This window comes from Hyla sarda, chromosome 2 (genome assembly GCF_029499605.1).
Source record: "Hyla sarda isolate aHylSar1 chromosome 2, aHylSar1.hap1, whole genome shotgun sequence".
NCBI lineage: Eukaryota > Metazoa > Chordata > Amphibia > Anura > Hylidae > Hyla > Hyla sarda.
The window spans coordinates 216654805-216675670 of record NC_079190.1 but is presented as its reverse complement, the minus strand read 5'-3'; the positions used below and the strand labels follow the sequence as shown (position 1 = coordinate 216675670).

At 45.4% G+C, this 20866-nt stretch overlaps 1 protein-coding gene across 1 annotated transcript in view; it reads left to right on the top strand.

Annotated features, from left to right (window-relative positions):
* The first annotated feature begins 2333 nt into the window (after positions 1-2333).
* Positions 2334-20866, top strand: part of AKAP1 (A-kinase anchoring protein 1) — an 82414-nt gene continuing 63881 nt past the window's right edge. Inside the window, exon 1 of the mRNA XM_056556346.1 lies at positions 2334-2787. The gene's annotated coding sequence lies outside the window, so the exon portion shown is untranslated. The remainder of the gene's footprint in view (positions 2788-20866) is intronic.

The window sequence follows — 20866 nt, the reverse complement described above, 5'->3', positions numbered from 1 at the left end:
ACACTGGTGCCCAGTACTGTACACGGTATTCTATGTGTGGTCTGACTTGTGATATGCACAGCGGTAGAATTATTTCCTTGTCATGGGCATCTATGCCCCTATTGATGCACCCCATGATTTTATTTGCCTTGGCAGCAGCTGCCCGACACTGTGGTCACTACAGCTAAATTTACTGTTACGGGTGGGTTCACACCATGATTTTTCTATACAGTTTTTGGATACGTTAAAAAAAAAAAAAAAGTATGCAACCGTACAGCAAACCGTGGCCATAGACTTTCCATTCAAATCCATATGCACCATATTGTATACGGTTGTCTCTGTTTTTAAAACCACACGTTTTTTAACTTTTTTTTTCTGGACAGAAAACCTTGGCCTGCCACGGTTTTTGGGCCTGGTGAATTAAACCGTATAATTTTTTTTTAAACATGGGAGTCAATGGGAACCGTACAGACCTGTATGTGTGTACGGTTCCATCCAGTTTTCACCATATGGTTTTTGACTTTGCAGTAATTTTTCTTGGAATTTCAATCAAACAAGTGAAAATGTATTCATAATGGAGTGAAAAGTTCAAAACGTATACGTTTTTTTTCGTAAAAAAACGGATGCAGCCGGACATCATTTTTCAAACCATATACGGTTTTCAACCGTATACGGATAAAACTTTGTAAACACGTTTTGATACAGTTTAGACAGGTTTTGAGGAATCCGTTTTTTTTAATCAAAAACCTGATAAAAAACTGTATTGCAAAAACGTGGTGTGAACCCACCCTAAGACTCCCAAGTCTTTTTCCACGTCAGTCGTCCCAAGTGTGCTCCCATTTAATACATAACCCTAGCCCGGATTTTTCCTCCCCATGTGCATTACCTTACATTTATCAGTGTTGAACCTCATCTGCCACTTCCCAGCCCAAACCTCCAACCTATCCAGATCCATTTGTAACAGTGCACTGTCCTCTATTGTGTTTACCACTTTACAGAGTTTAGTGTCATATGCAAAGATTGCTACTTTACTATTCAACCCCTCTACAAGGTCATTAATAAATATATTAAATAGAACAGGACCCAAGACTGACCCCTGTGGTACCCCACTAGTAACAGTCACCCAATAAGAATAAGTACCATTAATAACCACCCTCTGTTTCCTATCACTGAGCCAGTTACTTACCCACTTATACACATTCTCCCCCAGCCACATCCTTCTCATTTTATGCACCAACCTTTTATGTGGCACTGTATCAAATGCTTTGGAAAAATCCAGATATACAACATCCAGAGATTTCCCCTGGTCCAGTCTGGAGCTCACCTCCTCATAAAAGCTGATCAGGTTAGTCTGACAGGACCGATCCCTCATAAATCCATGCTGATACGGGGTCATACATTTATTTTTATCAAGATATTCCAAAATAGCATCTCTTAGAAAACCCTCAAACTATTTACATACAATGGAGATAAAACTAACAGGTCTATAATAACCGGGGTCACCTTTTGACCCCTTTTTAAATATTGGCACCACATTTGCCATGCGCCAGTCCTGGGGAACAGTCCCTGTCACTATAGAATACTAAAAATAGGGGGCTGTCTATAACATTACTTAATTCCTTTAGAACATGGGGGTGAATGCCATCTGGACCTGGTGATTTGTCTATTTTGATTTTTTGTAGGCGGCACTGTACTTCTTCCTGGGTTAGACAGGTGACCCCCGCCCAGGGGACTACTTGCGGGGCCTAGTCAGGAGCATCCCCTGGGGATGGTGAGGATAAAGACTTTACCCTATATAACGCTTTACCAAGTGTTATATAGGGTGAAATCTGATGATTGGTTCCCTTTAACTCTACTATATTATTAGCGGACATACAGGTAAGGGCTCGTTCACACTGCCGTAGGACTTTATGTGGAGCTCCGTCAGAAGTTTCATCAAGTTTGGCGTAGAAAAAAAAAATAGTGCAGACACTTATGTTTATGCAAGTGAATGCGGTCCGTCTGGACCCGGCAGTAGCCGTTTCACAGTCCGTTCGGCTCAGACAAAAAAAAAAAAAAAAAGCCTTACAGACCGTAAAAGGGTCGGATGCGAATGGCAATGTGAACCTAGCCTTACATGTGTGCCAAGTTTTATAGCAATATCTCCAGCCATTTGGAAGTGATGCTGGAACATACACACATAGAGGTTTATATATATATATATATATATATATATATATATATATATATATATATATATATATATATATATATATAGATTGAGGAATTTACAGGTCATTGTAAGGATCGCTTCATTATTTGATGGCTCCCAGTGTATGCAGCGCGTGTTCTTATCAGTCTTCTGAGCAATAGGAACATATCAATTAGGATTTATATGATTCATTATGGGTTTCCAGTGTGTCTGTAAGAATTGTCCATAAACAAATAGACAGACTGGCTACACTGAATACCAGCGGGAGATAGTAAGCGCTACTGTGTGTGGTAATCGCCTCGGAGCCAGAACAGCACTGTAGCCAACACCGCTCCAACTAAGGAAAACTCCACGCTCCAAAAATCCCGATAGGAAAAGGAAGCGACGTCACCGCGAGGATCCTCCGTGACGTCACACGTTCAAGTTCGAATCCGGGCAGCACTCCTCGATACTAATGTGCGTTGTGTTGTTCTTTTTTTTCTCGCTCTTTTGTGACGTAGCCCCGGCTCCTGCCCGCTGATTGGTCGAGGCGGGGAGAGAAGCACACAAGCTCCTCCCGCGGAGTCCCCGCCCCTCAGACGGTGTCCAGAGCAGTAAGCCGCAAGCGCTGGGCTTAGGTGAGTCCGAGGCCGCTATGTCCCAGGTGTGAGCGCGGGGTCACCTGTCTACCTGCGGGGCTGCGCGCCCTTCTCTGCGGCGGCCACTCGTGGTCCCCTGCGTTGGAGTGCGGTGTGTTTACCGAGAGCTCTCTGTGTAGTCGGTGGCGTGTGCATGTCCGCTGGAGGTCGGGTACAGCCAGATAGATGCTGGTGTCTGTGGGCGACATGTTGTGCGGCACGGGTGACCTCTTACCTCGCTGCGTGTCCTTCTGGGGCGCCCACGTGCGTGCAGCCTGAGTGCCCGGGGGAGGTGTCAGCGGGAGCCGGGCGCTGTGATTTTCCGGGGGGTGAGAAGTCTACACGTGCAAGGGGCTGGTGACCCCGGGCAGGCATGGTCGGCCTACAGCCTATAAATAGCCGCCTGCATCAGGCTGTGGACGGGACTATTTATATACGTGGAGGAGGGGGTTATACGGGTGTGTTTGGAGGGTGACCCGGTCACATGGCGGAGTAGTGTGAGCCCTCCATGCTGTGCCCAGCCCATCCAGCTGAAGTGAACTCCCGGAGGGGGCTGGGTCGGTCATACAATGGCGCGGCTGACACTTACAGCTAGTGCGGAGACACTTTCACCTTCAGGGTATAGAATTCCTGTGCTGTGACCCCAGGTGCCCCATCAAGGTCACTCCCACTAATGTCCGGCTCAAAGGTCATCGGCGCTGCTGCATGTTACCTGTGGGGCCAGCCCGTGTGTAGGCTGTGACATTGGGGAAATCAGTGCAGTATGGCAGTGCCCTGCCCCCTCATGTGCCAGCCACAAGTGTCACACATGGCAGTGTCCTCTCACCACGCCAGGGACTGTTCAGCTGCACAGACACCATGTGCTTTATTCTTGTTAGTACCTACTAGTGCCAGTACTTACTACTACTAATGCACCTTGACTGTGTGCAGTGTGACTTACAACCAGCCATGATGGGAATGTCCTAGGACAGGATCACTACTCATACATGGATGTAAGTGTTATATACTAAAGAGTGTTTATATACAGTGGTCCCTCAAATTACAATATTGGTTCCAGGACGACCATTGTATATTGAGACCATTGGGGAGATTCATCAAACTGTGTGAGAAAAAGTGGAGGGATTTTCCCCACAGCAACCAATCACAGTTCAGCTTTCACTTTACCACAGCTCGCTAGCTAAGCTGTGATTGGTTGCTGTAGAAAAATTGCCTCATTTTCTCATTTGCTAAATCTTCCCCCATAACTCCATGGAAACCTGGTCATTGGTTCTGAAGCCCCAAAATGTCATTCAAAAATAGGAAAAAGTGAGGATTAGAGAAAAATAAGTAGATAACGAATCTAGATAAAGTCCTTATAAAAGTAAGAAATCTGCTGGGAGCTGTAATCACGGTCTATGTAGAGGACAGGAGCTTCTTCAGGGTGTTGTACAGTACACTCATTTGGGGAGATTTATCAAAACCTGTGCAGAGGAAGAGTGGTGTAGTTGCCCATAGCAACCAATCAGATTGCTTCTTTCATTTTCCACAGGCCTCGTTAGAGGCCTGTTGAAAATGAAAGAAGCAATCTGATTGGTTGCTACGGGCAACTGCACTGCACCACTCTTCCTCTGCACAGGTTTTGATAAATCTCCCCCAATGTCCTAAAATAAAAGTGTAACATGGAGCCACCCTCATCTGGTGTCCCAAGGAGCAACTAAGGCTACTTTCACACTGCCTTTGTGCCCCACCCTTAAATGGGCACTGTCATGAATTAAAATAAATTGATGTTATAGTACTTAAGTACTACAACATATCTCTAATATACTTTCATTTAAAAAAGTGATTTTAAACCAGTTTAGCGGAGTAGCACTGCTGCGCTAACAAAGTTATTGTTTTCACCACAGGGTGCATCCAGCTGTTTCACCACTACAACTCCCAGAATGCCATGACAGCCAGTAGATGTCAGGGCAAGCTGGGAGTTGTAGTGGTGAAACCTCTGGAGGCACCCTGTATAGTGAACTAAGGGCGGAAGTGTCAGCCCCAGCAGGCATCAGTGACGTTACGCCTGCTGGGGAAGTCTGCCTGGTAGTGAGCACACTACCAGGCAGACAAAAAGCCATTTTAATATAGTAAAAAAAAAAATGTAAAGGCAGGGAGGGTGTTAGGGAGAGATGGGCAATAGGCAGGGACAGAAAGAAAAAAAAAATGGATGGTGGGAGCTACCCTTTAACGGATAAATGCGGCGCAAAACCTTTAACTCCTCCTGTGCCCGGGCTGCAAAAACTTAAAAAAAAAAGAGAATATGTTAACTCGCCTTCCTATGTTCCCCTTTTGCGGCGATATAGACGTCCTGTTCTTCCTTCGCTGCTTGTCTCCTTGCTCTTTTTGGCTTCTGTCACACTGCGGTCAGCGCATCGCCGGCCACAGCGATGTCCCGCCTCGGCCGAATATAGGCTGAGCACACTGTCATGTAAGGAGCCCAGGCAGCAGGGAGGAGGTGAGGCCCGAACTCCTTACATTTTTCAGGCTATTTAGTACCACCCTGTACTGTAGGGAGGCGCTACCAGACAGGAATTCAGTGCATACACTTCGGTAATACAGGTGTTTACTAGTGCTGGGCGGTATACCGGTCCATACCGAATACCGAAATTTGTCCTGCATATGAATTTTTCCCATACCGCAATACCGGTTTGGCCCCTCCCCCTCAGGAATGAATGAAGTATCAACCCAGTGCTGTGCTGTCCTAATATGTGACCCGCGAGCGCTGTTCTGCTTCAACACCCCCCTCAAATTATCAGCCAAGCATAGCGCTGTCCTCATCGGGGAACCAATCACGTCACCTGCGAGCACTGCCCTCCTCGTCCTCCTGTTTGTTGCGGGCTGCTGGCACTGGAACTCTGTACTGTACGCTGTATCTCTATTCCCGGTCTGCAATAGATAAACTAAATAAACTTTAACTCACTTCCCCCGTTGGAGAGCCATCAGCCTATCACCAGCCGCAGCGATGTTCCGCCTCTGCCGGTGATAAGCCGGCTTCTTATATGACAGTGCGCTCAACCTATCACCGGCCGAGGCGGAACATTGCTGCGGCCGGTGATAGGATGACGGCTCTCCAATGTTCCGTCCCCAGGAAGCAGGTGACTCCGGTAAAGTTTATTTTGTTTATTTTGCAGCCTGGGCATAGGGATACAGCGTACACTACAGAGTTCCAGCGCCGGCGGTCCGCAACAAACAGGAGGACCAGGAGGGCAGCGCTTGCGGGGTGACATGTGATTAGTTCCCCAATGTGGACAGCATAGCACTGGGCTGATAATTAATTTGGGGGGGGGGGGGAGAGAAGCAGAACAGTGCTCGCGGGTCACATGATTTTGGGGGGGGAGAAATACCGTTATATACCATGGAACCGCCATATGTTACAAAAATACTGTGATACACATTTTTGGTCATGCCGCCCAGCTCTGTTTTACAAGTGAATGCCCATTCTGATTGGTCGGTTCTTCCAGCCATTGACACATTTCACAGATCTGCACTGTCTGTACATTGTATGTTGAGTCTGGTTTCAAGTTACAATGGTCCAGAAAAGACCATTGTATGTTGAAACGATTGTATGTTGAGGCCATTATAAGTTGAGGGATCACTGTACAAAAAAAAATAAATTTTTTTTTAGGTAAGGATAAATACTTTCCACGGTGACCCAGAAGTAATCACATTTTGCATTGGTTAGTGAGCACCATTTAATAAGACAGTGTTTTCCTCCAGGTTCTGCAAAACTACAACTCCCAGCATGCCCAGACAGCCAAAAGCTGGAGGCATCCTAGTTGGGAAACACTATATTTAGGTCTGCTGTGCTATAAGCGAGGGAATTAGGAAAGCAAAACCTACCTAGCTTTGGTTTTTTATTACATTTTTAGTATTAAACTAGTACTATAGGATCTGGTTTTGTTATAACTGTTCATTTTTTATTTCCCCATAATGAGCTAGTAAAGAGCTTGTATAATGGAGAAATAGTTTGGGGGGCAACTTGGTATTTTGAGTTGAACAGAGGATTTTGGGGACTATAAAAGATTTCAATAAATTCTTCCTGATAGAGACTTGAAAATACATAAAGGGAATCAACACAGTAAAGGAAGAGAGCATATTTAAAAGAAGAAAAACTACCACAAGAGGACATAGTTTTAAATTAGATGGACAAAGGTTTAAAAGTAATATGAGGAAGTATTATTTTACTGAGTAGTGGATGCATGGAATAGCCATCCTGCAGAAGTGGTCACTGCAAATACAGTGAAGGAGTTTAACCCCTTAAGGACATGCACCGTAAATGTACGACGCTGCATAGCACCTCTTAGCACACAGCGCCGTACATTTACGGCACGGCTGTGATACGAGCGCAGGAGCTGCGCTCTCTTCATTCCCTGCGGGTCCCGGTGGCTGTCGGCAGCCGTGGACCTGCCGGTAACGGCGGACATCAGCAATCGTGCTGATGTCTGTCATTAACCCCTCAGGTGCCATGATCAATACAGATCACGGCATCTGCGGCAGTGCGTCACTTATAATGGCTGATCTAATTCGCAGGGATCAGATCAGCCAAGATGGCGGACGGAGGTCCCCTCACCTGCCTCTGTCTGTCTCCCAGGGTCTTCTGCACTGATCTGCCTTCCAGCAGACCAGAGAAGATTACCAATAATACTATACTGATCAGTGCTATGCCCTATACATAGCACTGAATAGTATTATCAATCTAATGATTGAAATAAAACCCAGTACCCACTAGCGGTGTCAAATGTGCCACCCGCGAGCGCTACCATCACCGCTAGCAGGGTCCCTGTGCAACACCAACCCCCCCCCCCCCCCCCCCCGCGAGCGCTACCATCACTGCTAGCGGGGTCCCTGTGCCCACTAGCTGTGTCACAAGAATGCAGAGTTCGGCTCTGTTCCCCATCCCTGTCAGCTCTTAAGGTACGGGAACAGATTTAAAAGCCTCGCGCGCGCAGCTAACGTAGTTCCTAGCGCTACGTTAGCCCTACGCTATTTGCGTAGTGCTGCGCCTGCGCAGTACTATGTTAGCTGCGCACGAGGCTTTTAAATCTGTTCCCATACCCTAAGAGCTGACAGGGAGGGGGAACAGAGCCGCGCTCGGAATTCTTGTGACACCGCTAGTGGGCACAGGGACCCCGCTAGCGGTGATGGTAGCGCTCGCGGGGGGGGGGGGGCACATTTGACACCGCTAGTGGGCACAGGGACCCCGCTAGCAGTGATGGTAGCACTCGCAGGGGGCACATTTGACACCGCTAGTGGGCACAGGGACCCCGCTAATGGTGGGGATTGATCACAAGCCTCTTATGGGTCTGGGAATGGAAATATAAGAGCTATGAATTTTAGAAGGTGAGGAGGAAAAAACAATAACGCAAAAATAAAATTGGCTGCATCCTTAAGGTGAAAATGGGCTTAGTCCTTAAGGGGTTAAACATTCATGGGATAAGCATACGGCTATCCTTCATATAAGATAGGGCCAGGGACTATTGATAGGATTCAGATTATTGGGCAGACTAGATGGGCCAAATGGTTCTTACCTGCCGACACATTCTATGTTTCCTGCCCTTCCAGGATAGAGAGGGAACCCACACGTGACCCCTTAGTCAATGTTCACACGCCAGAATTTCTGCATGGAAATGCAGCTTGTGTTTATAGCCTTATTAACTTCAATGGGATTCCGCAGTCCCATTCACATAGCAGAAATTTTGCTGCGGACGTTCCGCAGCTAAAATTCCACGTTCTGCAAATATTTGTCATGTCTTAACTTTTTCCAAAATTCAGCTAAGGAAGCCCACCGATATCAATGGCACATTCTCTTCTCTGCTAAATGTGGATGTGCAAATTCCGCATAAAATGAATAAACGCGTAATTCCCCACCCGGATTATTTTGTCCAGAATTCTGCCTCTATGCCACATCTGAACATAGCCTAAAAATACACTCCCTTTTCATTAAGACCATTGACACATTCAATACCCATATGCCCTTAAAGGGGTACTTCGGCCCTAGAAATCTTATCTCCTATCCAAAGGATAGTAGATGAGGTGTCTGATCGTGGGGGTCCTGCCGCTGGGGACCCCCGCTATCTCACTGCTGCACCCACTGCTATGGGCAGTATTATCCGTCTGATTGCTATAAATTGTTCCCTATGGGGGCATTAAAAAAAGTAAAATAAATGTTAAAGGTAAAAAAAAAGAAATTAAAGGGGTACTTCGCCCCTAAACATCTTATCCCCTATCCAAGCATAGGGGATAAAATGTGTGATTGCGGGGGGCCCGCTGCGTTGGACTCCCGGGATCTGGGCTGCAACACCCCACTATCATTACTGCACAGAGCGAACTCACTCCGTGTGTAATGACGGACGATACAGGGGCAGGAGCATCGTGACGTCACTGCTCCGCCACTCATGATCTCACTGCCCGCCCCCTCAATAAAAGTCTATGGGAGGGGGCGTGGCGGTCATCACGCCCCCTCCCATAGACTTGCATGAAGGGGGCGGGCTGTGATGTCACGAGGGGGCGGAGCAGTGACGTCACGATGCTCCGGCCATTGTATCGCCTGTCATTACGCACAGAGCGAGTTTGCTCTATGCAGTAGTGAGTGGGGTGCTGCAGCTGAGATCCCGCGGGACCCCAGGGATAAGATGTCTAGGTGCGGAGTAACCCTTTAAGCCCTCTTCCCTCAATTAAAAGTTAAATGGCCCTTTTTATTAAGTGTTAAAAAAATAAACATATATGGCTATTGGCGTGTACATGTCTGAACTATCAAAATAGAATGTTAATGATCCTGTACAGTGTAAAAGTAAAAAAATGAGTTATAGGGGAAAAATAGGACAATTTTAAACATACTTATTTTGTGAATTTTAATTGTCTTTACCCTTAGAATAAAGAAAATACGCAATTTGTATCAGTGTACAGCATGCAGTGGAGAGAGAAATGGAAATGCAAAAATGAAACTGGCTGTGTCCTTAAAGGGAACCAATCATCAGATTTTACCCTGTATAACTCTTGGCAAAGCGTTTTATATAGGGTAAAATCCTTATCCTCCCCATCCCCGCAGGCAGGAGCGTCCCCCAAGGGTGGTAAGGATAAAGATTTTACCCTATATAAAATGCTTTGCCAAGTATTATATAGGGTCAAATCTGATTCCAAGGGTCCTCTGTATGTCACCATACTGTTTATTTTTATGCTGTGTAGCTTAGGGCTGGGCGGTATACCGGTTCATGGGCTGCACGATATGAATTTTCCCACATACCACAATACCGGTTGGGCCCCTCCCCCCTCGGGAATGTATTATCAGTGCAGCGCTGTCCCCACATCGGGGAACTAATCATATGTGACCCGCCAGCGCTGTTCTGCCCCCCCAATTAATGATCAGTCCAGTGGGGGTACTACTCACAGATGTCACCTTCAAGCACTGCCCTTTGTTGGGGGCCGCTGGGCGCTGGAACTCTATACTATACGCCAGTGGTCTCCAACCTGCAGATCTCCAGCCAACGGCTTTCCGGGCATGCTGGGAGTTGTAGTTTTGCAACAGCTGGAGGTCCACAGGTTTGAGACCACTGCTGTACGCTGTATCCCTATGCCCGGGCTGCAAAAGATAAAGAAAATAAACTTTAAACTCGCCTATGTCGGGGCCTTACGTTTGGGGACTGGAACGCCGGACAGCCGTCAGCCTATCACCAGCCGCAGCGATGTCCCGCCCCGGCCAGCGATAGGCTGAGCCCACTGTCATGTAAGAAGGGGTGGGACATCGCTCTGGCCGGTGATAGGCTAACGGCTGTTCGACGTTCCAGTCCCCAGCGTGTGGCCGACGTAGGTGAGTTTAAAGTTTGTTTTTTTTTTCTGTCTCTTTTGCAGCCCGGGCATAGGGATACAGCAGTGTACTCCAACCTGCGGACCTCCAGCTGTTGCAAAACTACAACTCCCAGCATGCCCAGACAGCCGTTGGCTGTCCGGGCATGCTGGGAGTTGTAATTTTGCAACAACTTGAGGTCCGCAGGTTGGAGACCACTGGCGTATAGTATAGAGTTCCAGCGCCAGTGGCCCCCAACAAAGAGGAGGAGGGCAGTGCTTGAAGGTGACATCTGTGAGTAGTACCTCACTGGGCTGATCATTAATTGGGGGGGGGGGGGGGGCAGAACAGCGCTGGCGGGTCACATGATTTGGGGGGGTAAAAATACTGTTATATACCGTGGAACCACCGTAAGTTAAAAAAATACTGTGATACACATATTTGGTCATACTGCCCAGCCCTAGTGTAGCTCAGTTCCTGGCTACTAAAACATCAAGTAGGTGTTGCCGGCATCTATCGTTTCTATATGTTCATGAAGGTATAAATATAGCCCTTCATCTGAATCACACACTATCCCTCTCCTTATCTGTTCTCCTGTGACCCAAAGAATTTTTAAGGTGTCTTATCTCTTCCATTGGTAGTATTTCTGGTCTTTCGAAGGACTCAAAGTGCATTTTAGTTCAGGTCCATAGCAACATACTTTATACCAGGGTTTTTAACTAGAGATGAGCGAACTTACAGTAAATTTGATTCGTCACAAACTTCTCGGCTTGGCAGTTGATGACTTTTCCTGCGTAAATGAGTTCAGCTTTCCGGTGCTCCGATGGGCTGGAAAAGGTGGATACAGTCCTAGGAGACTTTCCTAGAACTGTATCCACCTTTTCCATCCCACCGGAGCACCTGAAAGCTGAACTAATTTACACAGGATAAGTCATCAACTGCCGAGCCGTGAAGTTCGCGACGAACCAAATTTACTGTAAGTTTGCTCATCTCTATTTTTAACCTTGGTATATTTTCTCCCTCCAGTCATCCCAGTATTGGGGCTTTTACTGTTCTCCAAGAATTTTCATACAGCGGTCTGAAAGCCTGTCCTGTTTACTGGCCTTTTGTTATTGCCTCTATTCTACATTACTAACGTGTGTAGCTTCCATAGCCCAGACATGTGCTTTGTTGGCTTATACTGTGGTGTTAGGTTTATTAGAACGCAGCTGGCATTGCCTAGGTTTGTTTGCAAAAGGCTGCTGGTGTTAGTGTTCTTATCAGAGTGCACATTTAAGTAGATCTGCTGTTCAGCCTCGGTATAGGAAGCATGAATTATGGAGTGGCTTGAGAGATCAGATACTGAAGCATAGGGGAAAGAGCACAAGGTAAGAATGAACTAGCTACAAGATAATACAGCCGTGCAGAAACCTGGAAAGTCTGTCCTTGTACGTTATTCTAGGATTGTCTACTTTGCTCCTATAAAATCTGTAGAAAAGTCAGCAGCTCCTTTTGGTAGACACAATTCTGAGATCCTGTTCCTCTGTCAGCTGAACACCAGTTGTAAGCACATGATTCTGGAGGAGTTAGCTAACCCTACAAGGGTATGAGTATTAGGACTGTTTACTGTAGCCAAGCAGCTTGCAGCCTGACATCCAGGACAGCAGGGGCACGCTCTGGATTGTGAAGAAATGCATAAGCCACAGTCTGCTTTATAAATAAGTGATCCCTCTGTATATAACCGGGCAGAAAGGAAGTTTAGTTGTGTTTGCACAGACAAGACTTCTATTTAAAGCCAGTATTAGTAGTGTAAATATCTGTTCATATAAATAGTAGCCTGGATCATTTTTGGAATATCTAAAAAATAATTTTATTTCTACCTTTTGAAATAAAAATTAGTTTACAGTCCTGCACTCAAACATGCATTTACTGTAGTAGTAGCTTCATAGGACTCTTACCTTCTCTACAGGCCATCATTTCTCTTCCACATTACTCTTGTTAATGGCCAATGCGGCTGCATGTGTAGACTTAGTATTTTCTCCATCTTCCACTTTTTAAGTTTAGTTTACAAGCAGTCCAATGCTTGTGCAACCCCTCTAACCCCTTAAGGACTTAGCCCATTTTCACCTTAACCCCTTAAGGACTCAGGGTTTTTCCGTTTTTGCACTTTCGTTTTTTCCTTCTTACCTTTTTAATAATCATAACCCTTTCAATTTTCCACCTAAAAATCCATATTATGGCTTATTTTTTGCGTCGCCAATTCTACTTTGCAGTGACATTAGTCATTTTACCCAAAAATGCACGGCGAAAAGGCAAAAAAAAAAATTGTGCGACAAAATCGAGAAAAACGCCATTTTGTAACTTTTGGGGGCTTCCGTTTCTACGCAGTGCATATTTCGGTAAAAATTACACCTTATCATTATTCTGTAGGTCAATACGGTTAAAATGGTACCCTACTTATATAGGTTTGATTTTGTCGCACTTCTGGAAAAAATCATAACTACATGCAGGAAAATTTATACGTTTAAAAATGTCATCTTCTGACCCCTATAACTTTTTTTTTTATTTTTCCACGTACAGGGCGGTATGAGGACTAATTTTTTGTGCCGTGATCTGAAGTTTTTATCGGTATGATTTTTGTTTTGATCGGACTTTTTGATCACTTTTTATTCATTTTTTCAATGGTATAAAAAGTAACCAAAATACGCTTTTTCGGACTTTGGAATTTTTTTGCGCGTACGCCATTGACCGTGCGGTTTAATTAATGATATATTTTTATAGTTCGGACATTTATGCACGCGGCGATACCACATATGTTAATTTTTTTTTTACACTGTTTTATTATTTTTTTTATGGGAAAAGGGGGGTGATTCAAACTTTTATTAGGGAAGGGGTTAAATTAACACGCGTATTAACACGCCTGTGATCAGTGTTATCGGCGCTTGACTGCTCCTGCCTGGATCTCAGGCACGGAGCAGTCATTCGTCGATCGGACACCGAGGAGGCAGGTAAGGGCCCTCCCGGTGTCCGGTCAGCTGTTCGGGACGCCGCGATTTCACCGCAGCGGTCCCGAACAGCCCGACTGAGCAGCCGGGTCACTTCCAGTTTCACTTTAGAAGCGGCGGTCAGCTTTGACCGCCGCTTCTAAAGGGTTAATACCGCAAATCGCCGCGATCGTCAATGTGTGGTATTAGCCGCGGGTCCCGGCCGTTGATGAGCGCCGGGACCGACTATATGATGCAGGATCGCGGCGCGATCCCGCTTCATATCGCGGGAGCCGGCACAGGACGTAAATATACGTCCTGTGTCGTTAAAGGGGTACTCCATTAAAAAAAAAAAAAAGTTTTCCACCGAACTGGTGCCAGAAAGTTAAACATACCTGTAAATTAGTTCTATTAAAAAATAGAACTGTCCAGGGTAGCATTGGTTTGCTATGAGGGTTTTCTCCTGCTCTGGACAGTTCCTGATACAGACATCAGGTGTCAGCAGAGAGCACTGTGGACAAGACAAAAAATAAATTCAGAAATAAAAGAATTTCCTCTGTAGCATACAGCTGCTAAAAAGTACTGGAAGGATAAAGATTTTTTAATAGAAGTAATTTACAAATCTGTTTAACTAAAATTAACCTGGGGGGACAGGCAGTAATACCGTGATAATAAAAAAAAATTGTGATATTAATTTTAGGCCATACCGCCCAGCACTAGATGCCGGTCTGGAGATCGCGGTGGTTCCCAGTGTCTGGACCCCCCCCCCCCCCCACCGCAATCGGACATCTCATCTTCTGTCCTTTTGGATAGAGAATGATAATGTATAGGGGCGGAGTACCCCTTTAACCCCTACCAGCTACAGGACATATGCATACATCCTGCATTCTCACTGAGCTTTGGCACGCTGCACAGGAAATAGAAGACTGGACCAGATTGTCAATCACCGCTGGCATCTGCCACAACAGCAGAGACAGAGATCATGCCGGTCTCGGCACTATTAACCCATTAAGGACATAGGGCATATGAGCATGCCCTCACGTCCCAGTGCTTTAAGATGCAGGGTGTACTCAAGAAGCATCATGCTTCAAACCCAGTTTGCCCCAACTTCAGCAGCCAGGACCCTGGGTTAATACCGGACACTGCCGATCGGGCCGATGCCTGGCCATTAACCCTTTAGACACCGCGATCAAAGTTGTTTCCGGGATCTAAAATGCTGGATTACTGTGCCAGTTAGCTCAGCTGAGCCAATCGGAACCATCGCAGTGATATCGCAATGTTCCGATCAGCAGAGAGGATGGTGGGAGGGCCCTTACCTGCCTCCGACCAGTGATCCTCTGTTACCTCCAGCCTCTGCAGGCTGGAGCAGCAGAGCACAGATCAATGCTGAGCCAAAGCTCAGCCTTTAACAGTGTATGCAGTTGAAAGGTTGCATGGAATAGCCCCATATGGGGAATAAAATAAAAAAATTAATGTGAATAAGCCCCTCCCCTAATAAGTTTGAATCACCTCCCTTTTCCTATCTTTTAAATATAATGTAATAAAAAATAATCGTGGTACTACCACGTGCGTAAATGTCTGAACTGTTAACCACTTAAGGACCCAGCCAATTTTCACTGTAGGACCCAGCCATTTTTTGCACATCTGACCACTGTCACTTCAACCTCTTAAGGACGCAGGGCGTGCCTTTTCACCTTGCGCCCGGTCCTGGTGTTTAAAACACATCAGGTCTGTCCCGGCTGCCATTGATAGCTGGGACCCTGGGCTAACAGCACGCGGCACAGATTGTTGTGCCGTGTGCTATTAACCCTTCAGATACGGCGATCAAAGTGTCGAAAATGAAAGTAAAAGTTTCCCGGCAGCTCAGTCGGGCTGATCAGGACTATCGCGATAAAATAGCGATGTCCCGATCAGCTAGGACGTGAGCAGAGGTCCCCTTACCTTGCTGCGTTGGATCCGATCGTCGTTTGATTGCTCCAAGCCTGAGCTATAGGCTTGAGCAATCAACCCCCTATTATGCTGATCCATGCAAAGCTATGGCTTTGCAGGGATCAGGGTAAAAGATCAGTGTGTGCAGTGTTATAGGTCCCTATGGGAGCTATAACACTCCAAAAAAAGTGAAAAAAAAAGTTAATAAAGGTAACTTGACCCCTTCCCTAATAAAAGTTTGAATCACCCCCCCTTTTCCCATAAAAAAATAAAATTAAACTGTGTAAATAAAAATAAACACACGTGGTATCGCCGTGTGTAAATGTCCGAACTATAAAAATATATTGTTAATTAAACCGCATGGTCAATGGGGTACGCGCAAATTCCAAAGTCCAAAATAGTGTCTTTTTGGTCACTTTTTGTATAATAAAAAGCGATCAAAAAGTCCGATCAAAAATGGGACCAATAAAATCTTCAGATCATGGCGCAAAAAATGAGCCCTCACACCGGCCCGTACGCGGATAAATAAAAAAGTTATAGGGGTCAGAAGATGACAATTTTAAACGTATAAATTTTCCTGCATGTAGTTATGATTTTTTCCAGAAGAACGACAAAATCAAACCTATGTAAGTAGGGTATCATTTTAACTGTATGGACCTACAGAATAAAGATAAGGTGTCATTTTTACCGAAAAATGCACTGCGTAGAAACGGAAGCCCCCAAAATTTACAAAATTACATTTTTTTCTTAAATTTTGTCACACTATGATTTTTTTTTTCTTTTTCACCGTGCATTTTTTGGTAAACTGACTGTCACTGAAAAGTAGAATTGGTGGTGCAAAAAATAAGCCATCATATGGAATTTTATGTGCAAATTGAAAGCGCTATGATTTTTAGAAGGTGATGAGGAAAAAATGAAGATGCAAAAATGGAAAAACACTGAGTTTTTAAGGGGTTAAGCATTAATAACTCTGGGATGCTTTTACTTTTCATTCTGATTCAGCGATAGTTTTTTTGTGACATATTCTACTTTGTTAATGGTAAAATTATGTTTATACTTGGATAATTTCTTGGTGAAAAATTTCCAAATTTGATGAAAATGTTTTAAATTTAGCATTTTTTTTTTTACTTTGAAGCTCTCTGCTTATAAGGAAAATGGATATTCAAAATAAACTATATATTGATTCACATATAAAATATGTCTACTTTATGTTTGCATCATAAAGTTGACATGTTTTTACTTTTGGAAGACATCAGAGGGCTTCAAAGTATAGCAGAAATTTTCCAATTTTTCACAAAATTTTCTAAATTCCAACTTTTTCAGGGACCAGTTCAGTTTTGAAGTGGATTTGAAGGGCCGCCTTATTAAATAACCCATTATAAAGTATGCAAAAAATGACATACAGAAGGTTTGTTAAACCCTAGGTGTTTCAAAGTAATATCAGCAAATTGAAGGAGAAAATTCACTCTTCATTTTTTACACTTGCATGTTCTTGTAGACCCAGTTTTTGAATTTTTACAAGGGGTAAAAGGAGAGATCTTCCTAAAATTTGTAACCCAATTTCTCTCGAGTAAGGAAATACCTCATATGTCTATGTAAAGTGCTCTGTGGGTGCACTAGAGGGCTCAGAAGCGAAGGAGCGACAGTCGGATTTTGCAGAGTGAGTTTTTCTGAAATGGTTTTTGGGGGGCATGTCACATTTAACACCTACAGGACTCATGTCGTACCGGTACGTCATGAGTCCGCTCCCGTTCTATAGCACGGGGCCTCTAACAACGGCCGGGACCCTTGGCTAATAGCGCGCAGCACTGATCGCGGGGCCGCGCGCTATTAACCCTTTAGACGCGGCGTTCAATGTTGACGCCGCGTCTAAAGTGAAAGTAAATCCTTGCCGGTTAGCTCAGGGGGCTGTTCGGGATGCCGAGATTTTGCCGCAGACATCCTGAACAGCTGTGACACAGCATGGGGAGGGTCCCTTACCTTGACTCCTGGTGTCCGATCGCCGAATGACTGCTCAGTGCCTGAGATCCAGGCATGAGCAGTCAAGCGGCAGAATCATTGATCAATGGTTTCCTATGAGAAAAGATCAGTGTATGCAGTGTTATAGCCCTGTATTTTTGCTCTAAGCCCTATGAATACAAAAATGGTACCACTAAAAACTTAAGATCACGGCGCAAAAAATGCGCCCCATACGCAGAAAAAAAGTTATAGGGGTCAGAAGATGACAATTTTAAACGTATACATTTTCCTGCATGTAGTTCTGGAAAAAAATCTAATCTATATAGGTAGGGCATCATTTTAATCGTATGGACCTACAGAATAAAGATATGGTGTCATTTTTACCCAAAGATTAACTGTGTAGAAACGGAAGCCCCCAAAATTTACTGAACGGCGTTTTATTTATTTTTTAAATTTGGTCTCACAGTGATTTATTTTTTTTTTTTTCCGGGAAAAATAACTGATGTAATTACAAAGTAGAATTGGTGGCGCAAAAAATAAGCCATCATATGGATTTTTAGGTGCAAAATTGAAAGAGTTATAATTTTTTAAAGGTAAGGAGGAAAAAACGAAAATGCAAAAAATGGAAAAACCCGGGTCCTTAAGAGGTTAAGAAGCCCCTATGGTGCCAGAACAGCAAAAAAAATATGGCATTATTTTGGAAACTACAACCCTCAAGGAGAAAAAGCCCCCCCAAAATTTGTAACACAATTTCTCTCGAGTAAGGAAATACCTCATAAGTGGATGTCAAGTGCTCTCTGGGTCCACTACAAGGCTCAGAAGGGAAGGAGCGACAATGGGATTTTGGAGAGTGTGTATTTCTGAAATGGTTGTTGGGAGGCATGTCACATTTAGGAAGCCCCTATGGTGCCAGAACAGCAAATAAAAACCAACATGGCATACTATTTTGGAAACTACACCCCTCAAGGAACGTAACAAGGGATACAGTGAGCCTTAACACCCCACAGGTATTTGACGACTTTTCGTTCGTCGGATGGGTAAATACATTTTATTTTTTTTCACCAAAATGCTGGTTTTCCCCAAAATTTTACATTTTTGCAAGGGGTTATAGGAGAAAATGCCACCTAAAATTTGTAAACAGCAAAAAGAAAACACATGGCATACTATTTTGGAAACTACACCTCTCAAGGAACGTAACAAGGGGTACAGTGAACCTTAACACCTCACAGGTATTTGACAAATTTCCGCTAAAGTTGGACAGGAAAATGAAAAATTAGATTTTTTTTCACTAAAATGCTGATGTTACCCCAAATATTTTATTTTCACAAGGGGTAATTGGAGAAAAAGCCTCACAAAATGTGTAACCTCATGGAGTATGGAAATATCCCATGTCTGGATGTAAATTGCTCTGCGGGTGAACTACAATGCTCAGAAGAGCGCCATTGAGCGTTTGGTGAATTTGGTTGGAATAGAAGTCAGAGACCATGTGCGTTTACAAAGCCCCCCGTGGTGCCAGAACAGTGGACCCCCCCCCCCACATGTGACCCCATTTTGGAAACTACACCCCTCACAGAATTTAAGGGGTGCAGTGAACACCCCACTGGCGTTTGACAGATCTTTGGAACAGTGGGCTGTGCAAATGAAAAATTCAATTTTTTCAATTTCACGGACCACTGTTCCAAAAATCTGTCAGACATCTGTGGGGCGTAAATGCTGAGCTGTTGCAAAACTACAACTCCCAGCATGCACTGACAGATCATACATGCTGGGAGTTGTAGTTATGCAACAGCTGGAGGCACATTGGTTGCGAAACACTGAGCGTTTGTTACTTAACTCAGTGTTTCGCAACCAGTGTGCCTCCAGCTGTTGCAAAACTTCAACTCCCAGCATGTACAGTCTCTCAGTGCATGCTGGGAGATGTATTTTTGCAACAGCTGGAGGCACACTGGTTGCGAAACACTGTGTTAGGTAACAAACTCGGTTTCACAACCAATGTGTCTCCAGCGGTTGCAAAACTACAACAATCAGCATGCATTGACAGTCGAAGGGCAAGCTGAGAGTTGTAGTTTTGCAACAGCTGTAGGCACACTGCTATAACTCCCAGCATGCCCTTTGGTAGTCTGTGCATGCTGGGAGTTGTAGTTATGCAACAGTGAATGCACTCATTTTCTAAGAAATAATGGGCCTCCAGCTGTTGCAAAACTACAACCCCCAGCATGCACATACTACCAAAGGGCATGCTGGGAGTTTTAGTTGGAACTCCAGCTGTTGCAAAACTACAACTCCCAGCATGCCCTTTGGCTTTGCATGCTGCGAGTTGTTGCTAAGCAACAGTAGGGGGTGATCAGACCTCACCTCCTGCTGTATCCTGCCGCCGGGAGTGATCATGCTGCTCCTGTCGCCGCCACCGCACACGAGGGGACCCCCCGCCAGACCAGGGCAAGGTAGGAGACCCCCCACCGCCGCCGATCCAGGGATGTGGAATTCCTATCGGCCGACGCCCGGGACTAGCAGTTTTTGGCGCCGGGCAGGTGAATTTGTCCGGCCCTTAGCCCGGCTTCGGGCAAGCAGGGCCAGACCTGACAAGTGCGGCGGTGATCTGCAGTCTGTATGGAGCGGGCTCCCGACTCCTGCCCGCTCCATACTCTGCAGCCTGTGTCCTCTGAAGCAGAGCAGGGGAGATGAGAAGCTGTGTACAGTATTTGTCTTCTCTCCCCTGCTCTGCAGACATGTGGGGGAGAAGAGGGGGCGTGGCTTCTTTCTCCCTGTGCAGACCAGCGTCCTCTGCCTTCACTCCCCCAGCTGTAGCTTCGGAGAGCTGAGGGGAGGAGGCACGTCTGCACGGGGAGATGCATGCGGTGCTCTGCAGTATGTATGGAGCGGGCTCGGGATTCCTGCCCGCTCCATACTCTGCAGCCCCCGGCTGTTCTCAGTAGCCGGGGGCCGCCGCTAATAGCCACCATGCGGCGATCGCCGTGGCTGGCTATTAACCCTTTAGATCGCCGCTGTCAAAGCTGACAGCGGCGTCTAAAGGGACATATGAATGCTCCCTGGTGGGCTAATAGGGTGGACCGCCCCCCGCAGCGCGATCGCAGGGGGGCGATCCACTATGGAGGTAGCCGGGGGACTTACCTCTGTTCCCTGCTGTCCCGCTCTATCATTGATAGAGCCTAGTCCAAGCCAGGCTCTATCAATGGATCACAGAGCACACAGATTAATGGAGTTCAATAGAACTCTATTCATCTGTCTGAGGAATCTAATGATTCCTCATAAGTGTAATAAAGTGTAAAAAAAAAAAAAAAAAAAAAAAAATGTAAATAAAATAAAAAAGTTTTAATAAAAGTTTGAAAGACACGCATTAACCCAGTGGTCTTCAAACTGTGGCCCTCCAGATGTTACAAAACTACAATTCCCAGCATGCCAG